Source organism: Lepus europaeus, chromosome 12 (genome assembly GCF_033115175.1).
Source record: "Lepus europaeus isolate LE1 chromosome 12, mLepTim1.pri, whole genome shotgun sequence".
NCBI lineage: Eukaryota > Metazoa > Chordata > Mammalia > Lagomorpha > Leporidae > Lepus > Lepus europaeus.
The window spans coordinates 84219859-84239112 of record NC_084838.1 but is presented as its reverse complement, the minus strand read 5'-3'; the positions used below and the strand labels follow the sequence as shown (position 1 = coordinate 84239112).

The 19254-nt window shown below is 40.1% G+C and overlaps 1 non-coding gene across 1 annotated transcript; it reads left to right on the top strand.

Moving 5' to 3' along the window:
• The first annotated feature begins 5026 nt into the window (after positions 1–5026).
• On the top strand, positions 5027–5133 carry LOC133772078 (U6 spliceosomal RNA). The gene has a single exon (XR_009867706.1). It is a non-coding gene; the product is annotated as a U6 spliceosomal RNA (small nuclear RNA).
• Positions 5134–19254: the final 14121 nt, after the last annotated feature.

Genomic DNA, 19254 nt, shown 5'->3' with positions numbered 1-19254 from the left:
AGAATCTTTAAAATATCGTCCTCACTTCTAACATACCTGTCCATTTTTTTCCTTAACTTAACTACTTGAACCCTCATTTGCTCTGACCCTACCTGCTGATTTACCTTATTGATGTTCCAGACCTTAATATATTCTTTTTTATTTTTTTATTTTTTTATTTTTGACAGGCAGAGTGGACAGTGAGAGAGAGACAGAGAGAAAGGTCTTCCTTTTGCCGTTGATTCACCCTCCAATGGCCGCCGCGGTAGCGCGCTGCCAATGGCCGCCGCGGTAGCGCGCTGCCAATGGCCGCCGCGGTAGCGCGCTGCGGCTGGCGCACTGCGCTGTTCCGATGGCAGGAGCCAGGTGCTTATCCTGGTCTCCCACGGGGTGCAGAGCCCAAACACTTGGGCCATCCTCCACTGCACTCCCTGGCCACAGCAGAGAGCTGGCCTGGAAGAGGGGCAACCGGGACAGGATCGGTGCCCCTACCGGGACTAGAACCCGGTGTGCCGGCGCCGCAAGGCGGAGGATTAGCCTGTTGAGCCACGGCGCCGGCCCAGACCTTAATATATTCTAATTATGCTAGCAGTATGTTAAGGTAGCAAAAATCTAGGGTGGGCTTTTGGGTCAGAGGTTAAGAAAGCCCCGTGGTTAAGAAGCTATTTGTGATGCTAATAGCTTCCAGCTAATGTACACCCAAGGAGGCAACAGGTAATATCTCAAGGGATTGGATCCTAGCCATCCATGTGGGAGACTTGGATTGAGTTCCTGTTTTCCTGGTTTGGCCTACCCACCCTGGGCTGTTGAGGACATTTGAGGAGTGAAACAGCCAATAGGAGGTATCTTTCTGACTGCCTCTCTGCCTTTCAAATGAATAAATCTCTACAAACATAACAAGATTCTGAAGATCTTTGTTGCTGAAAAGATACCACTCTGATTAGTCCTATTATATCCATCATTTCAATTATACTCAGAAAAAAAAGATTTGGGAAATCTTTAACTTCATTAAGTGACAATACTTAAACCACCTGCAGTGCTGGCATCCCATATGGGTGCCGGTTTGAGTCTCAGCTGCTCCACTTCAATCCATCTCCCTGCTAATGTGCCTGGGAAAGCAGTGGAAGGTGGCCCAAGTCCTTGGGCCCCTGAACCTGCATGAGAGACCTGGAAGAAGCTCCTGGCTCCTGGCTTGGATCAGCACAGCTCCAGCCATTGCAGCCAATTGGGGAGTGAACTAGTGGATGGAAGACCTCTCTCTCTGCCTCTCCTTCTCTCTCTGTGTTACTCTTTCAAATAAATAAATAAATCTTTTTTTTTCTTTTAAAGATTGAGTGGGAGGGGTTGGCATTGTGGCCCAGAGAGCTATGCCACCACTTCCAATATTGGCATCCCATATCAGAGTGATGTTTGTCTAGGTTGTTCCACTTCCAATCCAACTTCCTGCTAATTGGCCTGGGAGAACAGTGCAAGATGCTCCATGTACTAAGAGTTCTGCACCCACGTAGCATGACCCCTGCCATCTACACTGCAGTCCCAGATAGAGTTCCAAGTTTTTGGCTTTGATCTGGCCCAGCTCTGGCCATTTGGAGTCATTTGGGGAGTGAACCAGGGATGAAAGATCTTTGTCTCTCCCTCTCGGGATGCTCTGTCATTTGAAGAAATAAAATACATCCTTTTCTTAAAAAGCGATTGAATGGAATGAAATTGAATGGAAACTTGGATGGTTGGATAATTTTTCATCAACTGAAGAAATACTAGAAAAAATAAAGGTAGAGCCTTGCAGAAAGTTGGTAGAGGGAGTGGAATTCTTAATATCATTTAGATGAATTAAACTTGATTGTAGCTGACATAATAAGTGTTCCATTACAGTGTGGTAGATGCTGATGTATCACCAACTTGACTCAAGTGAGAATATGACTTTGAATGCCCAACAATTCCAGAAAGTAACTCAGATCTTTGTCTGCGTTATGAATCCACTTGTCCTTTCTTCTTTTTTTGACCTCTGAATGATTGAATTCTAAATTCTTTAGCAGCTAATTCAGATTATTTGAGTCTTGTTTACAAATGTATTGCATTGACCAGTGTCACTGAGGGTATCCCAATAATTTCTAAATATGACCGTGTACATATATTAAATCATAGACATTGAACAGCAACTTTCCTGAATATATACAATGAAGTCCCTGGAAGTATAGTACATACAATGCACATATTTCTGCTGATTTAATAAACAGTAAAAGACAAGAGAATGTAGAATATAAGTGTTAAAGATTGCAAAACTATTGAAATTCATCCATTCATTCATCTTTCCCCCTTTTTTTAGCACTTGCCAGGAAAAGGATTGTTCTAGACAACAGGAATTCTATGAGAATACTTCAAAAAGTTCATGGAAAAATGGAATTAGAAAGTAAGTTATTTTGGTGCAAGAAATTTTGAAATGTATGCACTTTTTTAATAATATTTATTTTCTATGAAATGTTTGAAGATCTCCTTTATAATGAACAATACCTACAAGATCTCTGCTCTCATAGAACTTACAGTTGAGGAGAGGACAATGTTATATATACATTAAATGGACATTCACTTATTCAGTCAACAAATATTTATGGCATAGCTGCTCTGAGATGGAAATTCAAGATAGAAAGAATAAAGTAACATCTGTTCTGGAGGAAGTCATAATAGACAAAAACATGACAATGTTTTGTTAAGGCTATACATAAAAAAGGACTTCCAGTTAAACATGGTAAGGTAAACATGTGCTTTTATCTACTCCTTCTTAATTCCTTGAGAAAATGATAGTAAAGAACATGTGAAGTCATAAGAGCAAAGAAATGGCCGGCGCCGCGGCTCAGTAGGCTAATCCTCCACCTTGCACGCCGGGTTCTAGTCCCGGTCGGGGCACCGATCCTGTCCCAGTTGCCCTTCTTCCAGGCCAGCTCTCTGCTGTGGCCAGGGAGTGCAGTGGAGGATGGCCCAAGTTCTTGGGCCCTGCACCCCATGGGAGACCAGGAGAAGCACCTGGCTCCTGCCATCGGAACAGCGCGGTGCGCCGGCCGCAGCGCGGCTACCGCGGCGGCCATTGGAGGGTGAACCAACGGTAAAGGAAGACCTTTCTCTCTGTCTCCCTCTACTGTCCACTCTGCCTGTCAAAAATAAAATAAATAAATAAAAAAAAAGAGCAAAGAAATGAGGATGGAAGAAGATGACAGAGTGATAACAAAAAACTTTAAATTGAGAAGAGTAATGATAACCAGTGGTGACTTACATACCAGCGAAAGCTGCAATCTAAACCTACAGAAATGGACACCCAGGAAAAGAAAAGTACAGCAGGGAACTCTGAAAATGACAGGAACTGATGGCAATAGAAAGCTCTAATTGGACTTTTTTCCTGCTTGTTGAATTTGAGTTCTCTCTATATTCTAGAAATAGTCTTCTATCCAATGCATGTATTATGAATATTTTCTTCCAATGGATGACTTGTCTTTTCATTTTCTTAACTGTGTCTCTCTTTCTTTTTCTTTTTTTTTTTTAAAGATTTATTTATTTATTTGAAAGTCAGAGTTACACAGAGAGAGCAGAGGCAGAGAGAGAGGTCTTCCATCCGATGGTTCACTCCCCAGTTGGCTGTAACTGCCGGAGCTGTGCTGATCTGAAGCCAGGAGCCAGGAGCATTTTCTGGGTCTCCCACGTGAGACAGGGGCCCAAGGACTTGAGCCATCTTCTACTACTTTCAGAGGCCATAGCAGAGAGCTGGATCAGAAGTGGAGCAGCTGGGTCTTGAACCGGGCACCCATATGAGATGCAGGTGCTTCAGGCCAGGGCGTTAACCCGCTGAGCCACAACAACCCCTAACTGTGTCTCTTGAAGAACAGAGTTTTAAGCATTTTGATGAGGTCCAATTTACATATACTATTTTTTTTCTTGGTTCTGGCTATGTATTGCCTAAGAAATCTCTGTGTATCATCTAGATAAACATCTAGATAAACAGAATTAAGTTCTAGTGTTCTACAGCACAGTGGGGTGAATATAATTCACAATAATCTATTAAGTGTTTTATGAATGGGTAGAGGAGAGGAGCCCAAACATTTGAAACATGGAGTGATGGCAAGGAAAAGGAAACATTGACTGAAATGATTTGTTGCACATTGAATAAATTTATTGAAATGTCATACTGTACCCCATAGACATGTACAATTGTTGAGTGTTAATCAAAAATTTTTAAAAATGTTTAAGGAGATGAAGATGCTGACTTGATCATTACCCATTGAATATATGTAAAATTATTAGATTTTATCCTATAAATATGCACATGTAAAATTATCTTAAATAAATAAGTAAAAAGAAATCTTTATGTATTCTAGGTATGCATAGATATTATCCTGTTTTCTGCTTAGTTTTTTTTTAAATTTTTACTTACCATATGTTAGAATTGGGCTGTCCATTACAGTTACCATTAACTATATGTGCCTTATTTATTTCAGTATTTGAAATATTTCTAGTCCAAGTGGAATATTCTGTAGGTACTGTAAGTTTAAAATATATGAAAAGAGAATGTTAAGCATTTCATTAATATTTTTGACTTGGTCATATATTTAAGTAATTTAAATGTATTGGACTAAATAAATTGGATTAATTTTTAAACATATTGGACTAAATAAAATATTTCTAAATTTAATTTACGTTGTTAGTAAACAATTTTTTTAAAGAGATTTATTTATTGGTATGAAAGCAGAATTACAGAGAGAGAGATCTTTCATCTGCTGGTTCACCCCCCAAATAGTGGTAATGACCTGGGCTGGGCCAGACCAAAGCCAGGAGCTTCTTCTGGGTCACCCATATGGATACAGAAGCCAAGGATTCGGGTAATCCTCCACTGCTTTCCCTGGCACATTAGCAGGGAGCTGGACTGGACATTGAACAGCCAGGACTTGAACTGGTGCCAATATTGGATGCAAGCACTGTGGGCTGTGGCCCAACCCACTGTGCCACAGCACTGGCCCCTTAAGTAAAATTTTTAATGTGGCCAGAACACTTAAGATTACCTGGGCTTGCATGGGCAGCACATATACTAAAATTGGAATGATACAGAGAAGATTAGCATGGATCCTGCATGAGGATGACATGCAAATTTGTGAAGCGTTCCATATTTAAAAAAAAAAAGATTACCTATGAGGCTCATCTTTGTGATACATAGTCTTTTCTATTGTAAAAAAATGATATACTTACCCTTTCTTTTATCCTGCCCTAAGGAGCCAGACAACTACCCCTCCACCATAGGGTTGGAAGACAGCATGTTTTATAACAGTTGGAATCAGAAAAACTCTAGACTTCAAGGATTCAAAAGCAGCTGTTGCAGGAATGAGGTGCTGCTGTAGGCAGGATGGTAGCCAGCAGAGAGGAGATGAGGTTTGACAGCCTTGGCTGACCTTCATGGCAGCCCAAGCCTGTGCTGCTCATGCCTTCTTCCCTGTACCATCCAAACCTCCTTCCCACGCACTGCCTAAACCTTCTTTTTTTTTAAAAAAAATTATTTATGTGTTTGAAAGGCAGAGTGACAGAGAAAGAGAGAGATAGCGAGAAGGAGAGATCTTCCATCAGCTGGTTCATTCCCAAAAGGGCCACAGCATCAAATTCTAGGCCAGGCTAAAGTCAGGAGCCAGGAACTCCATACTGTTTTCCCATGTGAATGGCATGGACCCAAGTACTTGGGCCATCATCTTTTGGCTTCCCAAGAACCAGCATTCTATTATGGGATGCAGGCATTACAAGTGGTAGCTTAATCCATTGTGCTACAGTGCTGGCCCCATACCTCTCTTTTTTTTTTTTTTCTTTTCAAAGATTTATTTACTTATTTGAAAAGCAGAGTTACAGAGAGGCAGAGGCAGAGAGACAGAAGTCTTCCATCTGCTGGTTCACTCCCCAAATGGTTGCAACAGGCAGAGCTGGGTCAATCTGAAACCAGGAGCTAGGAGCTTCCTCTGGGCCCCTCAGGGGGCTGCAGGGGCCCAAGGACTTGGCCCATCCTCTACTGCTTTCCCAGACCATAGCAGAGAGCTGGATCAGAAGTGTAGCAGCCAGGACTCCAACTGGCGCCCATATGAGATGCTGGCACTGCAGGCAGCAGCTTTTACCCACTGTGCCACAGTGCCGGCCCATATAGCTCCCTTTCTAAATACTGCCCAAACTACTCCACTCCCACCTCTACTTCCATGTAGTGGAAATGGCAAGTTCTGCAATGCTGCAAACTTAGAACCAGCACCTGGGACCAGTGTTGTGACCCAGCAGGTTACGCTGCCACTCGGCGACACCAGCACCTCATATGGGAGTACCTGTTCAAGTCCCAGCTGCTTCACTTCTGATCCAGCTTCTTGCTAATGTGCCCAGGAGGACAGTAGAAGATGGCCCAAATACTTAGGCCCCTGCCTTCAAATAAATAAATCTTTAAAAAAAAATCAAAAGAGTACATTAAAAAAGTCCTAGAACTGGAGAATCAAATCCAGATTGAAAAGTCTATTGAAGGAATTGAAACAGATCCACATATTCCCAGGTCAAGACAATACCACTCTAATTCTAGATCCTTTGTGAGGTGTTTTTGTTTATCTGCATTCAATATCTCTCAGGGTCTTCTGTTTTTCCAATGTACTGTAATTTTATGACTGCAACATTGGAAACCAAAAGACAATGGAGCAATGTCTCCAAAATTCTGAGGAAAAATATTTTGCTGCTTAGATCTCTAAATCTAGAAAAACTGTCCAGCCAATGACAGCACTACAGATATGCTATGTGTCCCCCCCCTCCCCAATACATTCTCATATGTCATTTATCATGAAGCTCCGGGATGACAATTCCATAAAAACAAGAACCTAAACTGAGAAGGAAATAGTATGGGATCCAAAAATGGGTGATGAAAGGCAGAATCCTCAGTATTATGGTGAAATGAGATCCCCAATGTGTCAGCTGTGGCAGGAGGGTGAGTCTAGGAGGGCTGTGTCACAGAAAAACAATGGTAAACTCTCATACTCTCATACACACACACACACATATTCCACATACTAAAACATTTTTCTTCCCTTAGAGAGTTTTGGGTGAACTAATTGGTGAGTGATTCCTAGGTATGAACAAACTATGGACAAAAAATGAGGCAATCATCAACTCTGGTAGAATAAAATATATGAGATAGGAAAGGTAATCACAGTGTTTGGCCACAAATAATATTTATATAGTTATATAAGTATTAAGTATCTAATAGAAACAGTTACATATAATTTGGTGGGAGGTAAAAGCACATGTGTGTGTACTTTGTGGCAGTGGGCTGCAAGAGAGTTAGAATTTCACCTTTCAGCACAGGGTGTCCCTGAATAATACTTAAAGACTGAAATTTTAGAAGAAAGAGCTAAAAAAATTGAGATGGTCATCATTGGGAAAGGCCATCCATTGTGTAGTTCATACAAGTAGTGGAAATGAGAAAGATGGACAGTGAATTGGGAAGGGATAAGAGAAGAAGATAGATAATGTAGGAAGTCCATAAGAAAATGGATTATAAAGCCAAGGAAAACAAAACATTAAAATAATCAGAATTTTTAATCCTGGAGAAAAATTATACAATATAATATCAGAGTATGCAGTATGTGGACTATAAAAAAAAACTATTTCATGAGGATTTTTTAAAATCCTGGAATGTAATGAAATGAGCGTTAATTCTGTAGATTAGATGGCATGATAGCCTATTTACCAGCAAGATGTATTAAGACCACTTGGGTAATCTTGCTTGGAATGATTCCTTGATAAAATTTCTGAGACTTACATAAATCTTTTCCTTTTTTCCTTTTTAAAGGCAAGAAGGATATGCCAAATAATTCTTTTACATTCTAATTTTTTTCAATGTGCTGCCAAACTAAGAACCACATTATTTTTTGAGGTGTTTGAAATATCATTAGAAATTATATTAGAGTTTTATTGTTGTATAAAAAATTATCACAAAAGTAGTGACTTAAAACAAATTTATTAAGTCACTTTCTGTGGTATCAGGAGCATAACTAGCTCCCTTGTTTCAGTCAAGATATCAGATGGGCTTTGTTCTCAACTGGGAAAGAATCTGCTTCCAATGCAGAGGTTGCCAGAATTCAGTTAGAAGTTGCACTCAGATCCCAAAAGCTCACCAAAATTCCTTGCTATGCGGACTTCTTCAAGAAGATTGCCCACTGGGTTAAGTCAGCAAGGGGACTCAGTCAGTCCACCAGAGTGGAGTCTTACATAACATAAAAAAACCACAGGGTGATACTCCATCACTTTTGCTGTGTCCTATTTCATAGAGCAAGTCAGAGATCATGTCTCAGTTCAAGGGCAGGGAATTAAACAAAGGCAGGAAATCAGTGGGAGTTACCTTCCATCTGTCTGCCACCTGAGTATATGACAACTAAAGAAAAAGCTAAGATTTTCTAAGCCTTGGTGAGCAAACTTTGTGTTTAACATAATAGTATCTCTACAGTTGTATGTTTTAAATGTTCTTTAAAAAATTTTATAGTTTAAAAGTAGTTTCTGATGAAACAACTCGTAGCCCCACCCTGTTCTATTTTCATCTATTTGACTTAACTGTGCAATTGTTGTAAGTGGTGTTCATCTTATTTCCCATGCCTAGCACAATGCCTGACTCGTACAAACTGACCAATGAATGGTTGGCAATAAAATGAATTCCCTAAAATGTTTCAAAAATTCTAATATCAGTCCAGAAATTGTACCCTAGCTTGACAAGGTAAGGACCTGCCATCTAATAGTTCATGATTATTATTGCCACTGAGGTATAGAATAATAATGAAAACTAAAACTCAGTGTTTGCTCTGTCTCTGGCACTGGTGAAAGTGTCATATACATTTTGACTATTTTTTTTCTTACAATTATTCTAAAATGGTAATCATATATTTTAAGAACAATGAGTCCCTCTAAAGACACTAAGGCAGTAAGTTTCATAGTCAGTAGAGCTGAGATTCAAAACTAACATTTATCCTCTTACAACTTCATTAACTACATCGTCTTATTTTTTCTTGGTAAGGCGAAGGATGCCTGAGCCAACTCTCACATTACCATTCTCCTTTGACCTCAAGGTGTTCAACAGGTCTTTGCCCTTTGCACACAAAATAGTCTTTCATATTTAAACCATGAATAATTATTTTATGCAGCTCTTAAAATGTATTTATAAATAATCATGCATTCAAACATAATAAGTCATTTAGGGCTGTAATTAGTCATTGTCAAGTCCTGGCAAACAGCAGGATTCTAATTGGAAAGCAGTGTTTGCCCTACTTGTGCCTCAATGAAACTTTCAGAGAAGGGCAGCATGTGCTTCTTAATCTGTTTTTCTAACAGCTAGTAGCAAATCAATGAAGATGAGGCTGGTGGGTATGATAAATTAATATGCACACTGACAACTTATAACCGTGCAATTGCTTAGGGAATTACTATGCGACTATACCCAAGTAATTATATGTTTTAAATGATTTATCTCAATTTGTTAACAATACACCCCTAAAATGGAAATAAAAAGAGAGAAATGCAAATAGCATGCTATACCAACTTTATGTTGAACTTATTAAGAGGTTGCCCTTTTAATGAAGAATTTAATCAGTTAAGAGGTTTGTTATGAATAAGCATTCTTACTACTTGTTAAGTGTTTGTCACCACAGACCTGTCATAGTCTTCCTAATTATGATTAATACCTTATCTTGGATTCCATCTTCATTCACGTTTCAGTAATAAATGTAAGTTCTATTATATGATCAAGGTTCATGAAAACAGGATGATTTGCCTGTGACCTTATATTTTATTCATTTGTACATTCATATTTAACAGATTTCTGTGCAGTGAAAGTTAACCTTGTAAGTCTTCTAATTTTTAAAGTGCATTTTATCTTTGACATGCTTTAAAGCCCTTTATACGATTTTAAATCATGGTTGTGTACTCAAGATAAATGAAAAATCCTAACATTTTGATTACCCTCCTAGATACCTAGAGACTGCTATTTAGGGGCACTGTTTAAAAATATTTTTTATCTGGTATGGGAAGAGTTAGTTTAATTCTCTCAAGCATTGCTAACGTTCTCACTATGGAAGGCCCTGACTTGTGAAGTTCAAAACAGCACATATTAGAATGCAGGGTCAGATTTTCATTGTATTCTCTATACACACTGTGGTAAGAATGGATGTTTGTGTTGTTGGTTTTAGGTTTTAGTGGAAAATTGTGTAGTCCTTTTTATATAATAGTATCACTCTCTTTTTTGTTCTTTCTTTCCCATTCTTATGTGCATCCCATTTTCTATTTACTTTTTTTCTCTTTTCTTTATTGTTATTTCTGCCCCCCTTTTATTCCTTCTCTTAATTTTTTCTTCATCTTCACTTTATTCCCTTCTCCTCTGCACTCTTCTTTGTGCACAATCTCTGTGGATGTATTCTCACTATTTCCAACATCCTCTGTCCTCTTTCTCGCCCTTTCTTGTCTACCTTATTCTTCTCACTCAAGGGAGTTTGCATTCTCTGCTTGCATAAAAGGCAGACAGTAAGACATCTTTGAGTTTGATTTTGCATTTCATTTTTGTAAAGAGTCTTTGGTTATTTACACTATCACGTGTCAAAAGCTCTGGAAGGAACTAAACATAATAGTATTATTTCTTTTTCAATCCTTTTTATTAGACTCTGCAAGAATCTGTAGGAGAGCTATAAGTGCTACCTTTACTCATAAGCTTACGGGTGACACCATGAAAATTAAGCCAATTAATTTTTTGGCAAAAATAACAATAATAATAGTAACAATGGACTGTAAGAAAGCCAGATCATTTATCAAACCTGAAGTCTACTCTCCGAAGGGCTGGATATCAATGAGGGGCAACCTCTTTAGAAAGAAGCTCTCTGCTCCCCAGAGCCACCGGATCCTTCTCAATCTCTGGTGTTGATGAGGAACACTCCACACACACAGCATCATCAAGGCATTTGTAGTAAGCCAGGTAGCAAGAGCGAAGTGTATGCAAATCAGAGAAATGAACCCTCTCCTGAGGTCTTCCAAATCACTCAATTCTTGAAGCAATTAGCAGATAGTCTATTTCCCTTTAAACTAGATGCATTTACATTTTCCTCATCATTTGAAGCATGTCTTCACACATTTCAGGTTCTCCATTATAAGCAGAGATAAGTACTATGCACTTATTGTCGAATCCAGTGGAATAAAGTCAAACACTTGTGGTAGGCAATATTCTAATGTTGTAAAGGTCTGATGAGTTTTTCCTTAAGAAAATAACACAAAACAGACTACATTTTAATTACATTTTCTCAGAGGTATCTGGGGGAAGAAGGGTCATGTGTTTAAGAGTGTTTAATGTACTTAAAAATTATATCTTCTAGCAGGCTCCAGTCCGGATTTAATAGGTCTGATCTTTTGAAATGAATCCTATATCATATTTATGATGATGTCTTACGCGAGAACGAGCCTAAATCTAATGACGGTCAACTCCTTTGATGAGGGTGATGATTACATCACCTGAACCCACACATTCACAGCCATCTTACCTTACTGACAACAAACTAGTAGCTTTGGACATAAATTTAATGTTTTAATCTCAGGGTTTTGGTTGTTATTTGTGGACAAGCCAGAGCTAACTTAGTTGTGCTTGTATAAATAAAGAGGAAATAGAAAGAGCAGAAGCCAGAATTTTCCTTTGGTCATCATTTTCAACTTCTCTAAATACCATTTCTTTCCCATAATAACTATGAAATATCTACCATACGGCAAATATGGTGCTACAACCGATCTTCAAATTGTTGAGTCTTCTACAAGTCCATTGTAGTAACAGCTAATAAGGACTGAAAAGGCTAATGTGCCAAACGCAAGGAAACATGACAAAGTTGTATATAAGTGAACATAGATAATTGAGAGATTATAAAAATTATTAGTAAATATGAATCTATAGCAAATAAAAAGCCTAGATGAAGATAAATCAATTTCAAGTTTCAAAAATTTCTCAGGTAAACATAGGCATTTTCTTTTTTTTTTTTTTTAAGAATTATTTTATTTATTTGAAAGTCAGAGTTACACAGAGAGAGAAGGAGAGGCAAAGAGAGAGAGAGAGGGGTCTTCCATCTGATGGTTCACTCCCCAAATGACTGCAACGGCCGGGGCTGAGTTGATCCGAAGCTAAGAGCTAGGAGCTTCCTCCAGGACTTCCATGCGGGTGCAGGAGACCAAGGAGTTGAGCCATCTTCACTGCTTTCCCAGGCCACAGCAGAGAGCTGTATCAGAAGAGGAGCAGCCAGGACCTGAACTGGCGCCCAGATGGGATGCTGGCACTGCAGGCGGAGGCTTTTACCCATGTGGGTGCCAGTTTTAACCCGCTGTGCCACAGCACTGGTCCTGGCATTTTCTTAAATTGTTCTTTTAATGGCAAAACCTTTTTTCCTATTACAATAAATTAAATTAGAATTTCATAATTTTCATTCTTTCAGGATGAAATCTGACTTAATGCTGTGTAGTCTAGGTCTTTGAATACTTAATCATTAGAACACTTAAGAGAGGAATCCTCTTTCTGAGGGAAAGGTAATGCAAAGTACAACTCACAGTTCCAGCTTAGCTGAGTTGACATGGTATAAAGTCACAAGAGTTGGTAAAATATGTATTGGCCAAAAATCATGTTGAGACAACTGGTTAGGCAAATGTAAAGGAAAAAAAACCCACTAAATTATTTTTTAAAAGAATTATTTATTTTAAAGGCAGACAGAGAGAGAGGGAGAGACATATATATTTTGTTTGCTGGCTCATTCCTCGAATGGCTGCAACAGCTGGGGCTAGGCCAGGAGCTCAGAGCTCCATCTGGGTCTCCCATGTGGGTGCAGGGGCCCAAGAATTTGGGCCATTGTCTGCTGCTTTCCCAGGCACATTAAGCAGGGAGCTGGATTGGAAGTGGAACAGCTGGGACTTGAACTGGCACCCATATGGGATGCCAGTGTCACAAGTGGCAGCTTAACCAGCTGTGCCACAATGCTGGCCCCATACTCACTAAATTCTTACCTAATTTCTAACACCATTATAAATTCTAGATGAATGTATTGACTCAGAACAACATAACTATGTTCTCCTAATCTTAGGTAATCATTTGAAAATGGAGTTTCAAATCATTTTAAGAAATTACATGATGGCCGGCGCCATGACTCACTTGGTTAATCCTCTGCCTGCAGTGCTGGCATCCCATATGGGTGCCAGGTTCTAGTTCTGGTTGCTCCTCTTCCAGTCCAGCTCTCTGCTATGGCCCAGGAAGGCAGTGGAGGATGCCCCAAGTCCTTAGGCCCTGCACCTGCATGGGAGACCAGGAGGAAGCACCTGGCTCCTGGCTTCGGATCAGCGCAGCATGCTGGCTGTAGCAGCCATTTTGCGGGGTGAAACAACAGAAGGAAGACCTTTCTCTCTGTCTCTCTCTCTCTAACTTTGCCTATCAAAAAAAAAAAAAAAGAAATTACATGATGATTTTAATAAAACCATGAAAATATTAAATAACAGATTATGTGTGCAAATGCTGAGTGTGGGTGAGATGCAGACACACATCAGGAGTCAGAGGAGTGAGTGTGATCTCAGCACAAAATAGAAGACTGCTCAGAAAGAGAATACCTTTTGGCCCTGTTGGTAATGATTTTTAATATAATAGATTTACTGAGATGTAATTCACATGTCATATAATCCATCAATTTAAAGGGACAACTCATTGATTTTAGGATATTCACAGAATTGTGTAACCATCTTCTCAACCAACTGCAGAATATGAAGGTACTTTAAAAGTTCACAGAGGGGTCGGCGCTATGGCACAGTGGTTAATGCCCTGGCCTAAAGTGCCGGCATCCCATATGGGCACTGGTTCGAGACCCGGCTACTCTACTTCCAATCCAGCTCTCCGCTATGGCCTGGGAAAGCAGTAGAAGATGGCCCAAGTCCTTGGGCCCATACACCCATGTGGGAGACCCAGAAGAAGCTCCTGGCCCCTGGCTATGGATTGGCACAGCTCCAGCTGTTGCGGCCAACTGGGGACTTGAATCATCGGATGGAAGAGCTCTCTCTCTCTCTCTCTTTCTCTTTCTCTCTCTCTCTGCCTCTCCTCTCTCTGTGTAACTCTGACTTTCAAATAAATAAATAAGTCTTTAAAAAAAAAAGTTCATAGAAAGGGATGGGCATTGTGGTACATCAGGTTAAGCTCCTGCCTGTGACCCTGGAATCCCATATGAGTGCCAATGTGAGTCCTGGCTGCTCCATTGCTGATCTGGCTCCCTGCTAATGTTCTTGGCAAACAGTGAAAGATGTGCCTGTGGAGGCCCAAATGGGCTTGTAGGCTCTTCAATGGGAGAGGAATCAGATGTTACCTCTTGATGAAAGAAGTGTTTATTATAGGTATGCTTCAAAACTATTACAAATAATAGGAAATGGGTTCACTTTCATATATATTTGCTAGGTAAATTGACATACCCTTTTGTAGGGCAACTTGGAAATACATATCAAAATAGACAATAATTCTACTTTGGGGAGTTTTAGGGTATGGATATACTTGCAAAAATGTCAAAAATATTAGCTTCCTCCACACCTCCAATTTTTTATTTTGAAAGTATTTGAAGCTACAGAAATGTTTTGTGGTAAACTAGAGGTGATCACAAATGATTCGACAGTTTTCATTTTTTTTTTTTAAATTTATTGACAGGTAGAGTTATAGACAGTGAGAGACAGAGAGAAAGGTCTTCCTTCTGTTGGTTCACTCCCCAAATGGCCGCTACAGCCGGCGCTGTGTCGATCTGAAGCCAGCAGCCAGGTGCTTCTTCCTGGTCTCCCATGCGGGTACAGGGGCCCAAGCACCTGGGCCATCTTCCACTGCCCTCCCGGGCCACAGCTGAGAGTTGGACTGGAAGAGGAGCAATCGGTACTAGAACCCGGTGCCCATATGGGATGCCGGTGCCGCAGGCAGAGGATTAACCAAGTGAGCCACCAAGTAAGCCAAGTGAGCCTTAATGAGACTTGTGTTCTTCTTCCTTTTCCTTGGAATCTGAGCTACTATGATTTGAGAAATAGAAAATGACACAAGTTACTCTGTGCTGATTCTGCATTTAGCTGACAGGAGACCTAGCTGTTTCTGGTATGGTTTCTTGAAGTCCTGAGCTACCTTGTAAGTTTGACCACCCTGGTAGAGAGACTACGTACACAAATCCTGAGACTGGAGTGGGGAGGGGAGAATTCCAGTCAAATCCAGTCATTCTCACCAGGACTCCAGGCATGTTTAAAATTCTCTAAATCAGCCTATTCATCAGTTTTGTGAATACCAGTCAACAAGTGACGCCAAGTAATGCCACAGGGAGCAGAGCAGTCATCCGGGCAAAGCCTCCCCAAATCCCTGGCCCACAAAATAGTGCCATATAATAGAATAGTTTTTTAAAAGCCCTTAAGCTTTGGGATACATTGATATGCAGCAATGGATAATGAGAATACCCATCACTTATATCCATCGACTATTAACATTTTGCCACATGTGTATTCTTGCCTTTTTGTGTAATCACAATACCCTTATCACTACCAAGCTATTAAAGATTGACACAACGAGGTTTTGTAACCTATTTTTCATGTTTAGATGCCATTAATTACTCTAATAATGTCTGTATATAGTTAAAAAAATGATCATGATGTCTATCAGTTGAGGTTTGGTTAGCTATATGATGGCATAAGTAAACCATATAACCTTGGGACAAATGTAGCACATTTATATGCGCTTTGGGAAGACTTTTGAGGAATATTATTAAATGAAAAAGTGAAGTGAAGAACAGAATGATAATAATAGTCCCATTCATATAGATTTCTTAAAGGATATACACATATCTGCAAAAGAAAATGTCTAGATATTTCTTTGAATTTGTTTGATTCAAACAACTATAGCCTTTTTAAAACTCTTTTATATTTTTTAAAATACTACTCATTAGAGAAAGATGTATTTTCATTTCCAAGTGTTTTCAAAATCTAATGAAAAATTTTCTCTTAAAAAAATGAAATACAACAAACAATAAAACATAGTACTGCAATGTTAATATAGGCATGAGTGAAGGCTGCGGAGAGTTGCTACTGGAGGCCTGGACCACAATATTAAGTCATTTAGAATCATGTGAAAGAGGATTAAGAAACATCAGTCAGGGGGCCGGGGCTGTCTGCAGTGCCAGCATCCCATATGGGTGCCGTTCAACTGCTGGCTGTTCTGCTTCTGGTCCAGCTCCCTGCTAATGTGCCCAGGAAAGCAGCAGAGGATGGCCCAAGCCCTTAGGCCCCTGCACTCACTTGGGAGGCCCAGAAGATGCTCCTGGCTTTGATCTAGTCCAGGCCTGGATATTGCTGTCATTTGGGGAGTGAATCAACGGATGGAAGATTTTTCTGTCTCTCCTTTCTCTGTCACTCTTTCAAATACATAAAAAAAAAAAAAAAAGAAACATCAGTCAGATGCCATGAAATACTTTGAATTATGAGCTTAAATACTGATCAGAGACTTTAGACTTACTGAGTCTTGTTAAATATACAACTGCCATTGTGGCACAGTGGTTCCCATATAAGAATTCCAGTTCTAGTCCCACCTACTCTGCTTCTGATCCAGCTCCCTGCTAATGTACCTGGGAAGGCAGTGGAAGATGGTCCAAGTACTTGGGCCCCTGCACCCACGTGGGAGATTCACATGGAATTCTGGGCTCTTGATTTTGGCTTGGACCAGTCCTTGCCAGTGTGACCATCTAGGGAGTAAACAAGTGAATGAAAGGCCTTTTCTCTCTATCCTGGTCGTTCCGCCTTTCAAATAAATTAATTAAAAAATTTTAATTTACAAATGTTATAATCATGTTCTTAAAAGAATACTTTCCCTTTTATGGTTCATATCTGTGGATTGAATGATAGAATGTTGGGAATCCCCTTTGGGCAGTATGGGTAGGGTAATCAGACTTCCAGGGTGACGCCCAATGATTCCCATATATTGATATTCACAGTCTAGTGTGATGTGGTCCCTTGGGTGAGGACTAAATCAAGTGACTTGCTTTTAGCCACTAGGATGTGGGGAGGAATACAGCACCCTCTGTGTATTTCTTTTTTCTGCCAAGGGTCGTCTGGATGTTTATCACCTCGTTCACAGGCCATATAAAAGCATCAACTTAAAAAATTAGCCTGCAACAGATTTACTGAATTTCAAATCCCTGCTGTGGCTGCCTTGGCAGGGCCACACCAAATGATTTCATAGACCTATATGGCTTGTAGGTGGGACGTTCCCTACCCCCACTTTATGTGATGATGAAGAGAGCTGGCATGCTAGAGAAGCGCACACATGGTGAAGGAACTCACATAGCAGTCTCGGACTTGCCCCCAGTGAGGAACCAAGGCTTTCAGTCCAGAAGTCTTCAAGGACTGAAATCTTGTCAAAAACACATCCTTCTCCAGGTAACATTATAGATTCCAGGTTTACAGTTCTGTTGCTGCCTTGTAAGAAACTGTGAAGAGGACCCAGATAACCATGCCCGAATTCCTAACCTAAAGGAATTGAAAGAGGGGGCTAATGTGGTGCACCAGGTTAAGCCACTTCTTGCGATATCAGCATCCCGTATTGGAGTGCTGCTTGGCTGCCTTGCTTCCCATCCAGCCTCCTGCCAATGTGCCTGGGAATCAGCAGGTGATGGCCCAAGTGCTTGGGTTCCTGCCACCCACATAGGAAAACCAGATGGAGTTGCAGGATCCTGGCTTCAGCCTGACCCAGACCTGGCTGTTGTGACCATCTGGGAAGTAAACCAGCAGACAGAAGGTCGGTCTCTCTCTCTCTCTCTCTCTCCCTCTCCCTTCCTCCTCCTACCCTTCCCTTATCTCTCTCTTGAGATAAACAAACTTTTTAAAAAGAGGAATTGAAAGATGAAAAATGTATTATTTTAAGTCACACTAAGTTTTAGAATAGTTGGTTATATAGTAATAGATAATTTTTTTTTAAAGGCAGAGTGGACAGTGAGAGAGAGAGACAGAGAGAAAGGTCTTCTTTTTCCATTGGTTCACCTTCCAATGGCCGCTGCGGCCAGCGTGCTGTGGCAGGCACACTGTGCTGATCCGGAGCCAGGAGCCAGGTGCTTCTCCTGATCTGCCATGTGGGTGCAGGGCCCAAGCACTTGGGCCATCCTCCACTGCACTCCCTGGCCATAGCAGAGAGCTGGCCTGGAAGAGGGGCAACCGGGACAGAATCCGGTGCCCCGACCGGGACTAGAACCCGGTGCACTGGCGCTGCAAGGCAGAGGATTAGCCTAGTGAGCCGCGGCGCCGGCCTATAGTAATAGATAATTAATAGAGGCGAATAAGAACAAACTTTTCTAGAAAGGGCAGGAACTATAAAAATGAAACTAGTAAATTTTACTGAGACATATGACAGGGAACTTGAATAAATGGAGAAAAAGATTATATTTATTATTTTTTAAAATGGCACATAAAGTAATAGTTTATTTAAAAGGTAAGGAAAACACACACACACACACATGCACACACGTGGGCATTATTCAGGAATAAAGTGGGCCAGGGAAGGAAAAGGATGGAAGAAGGAGGTATAGAGATGGTGCCTCAGCTCCTTGTTTTGTCTGCAGAGAATGAAAAAGGTAATATTTCTAGACAGGAAGGTTGAATCACATAAAGACATTTGTTCATGGAAGAATGCAAACAAATTTTAAATTCAGTTTTTTACAATATGCATTTTTCTATGAACCTTTGGAGGCCCTCTTAAATACATGCATGTCAAACTTTTTTACACCAAAAATAAACATCCTTAATTCCATCTTCAATGAACTTTTTGAAGTACCCTTGTATATTTAATACAATGTGAAATAACATGAGATTTGAGGGAAGGAGGGTAAAATTTGCAAAACAATTATATAATTTATCAGGAAAAGTAAGTACAAATATAGCTAAGGACTTAGAGAATAAGAGGTATGAATACAACATAAAACATAAAGTAAAAATCACTTAATTACTGTGAACTGATATTCAAGAACAGATCGCTGGTAAAGAAAAACCTAGGAAAAAGGGTACCTTAATATATGTAAGAACTTAATATATGATAAAGAATTACTGCAAGAGGAGAAAGTTCTCAATACATTACACTGAGATATTTTACTAGAAGTTATTTGGGAAATAAATCCATGGGCCTAGGCAAGCCTCTCTATAGTCCAGATGAAAGAGCTCTCTCTCTCTCTGTCTTTCTTTCTCTCTGTCATTCAG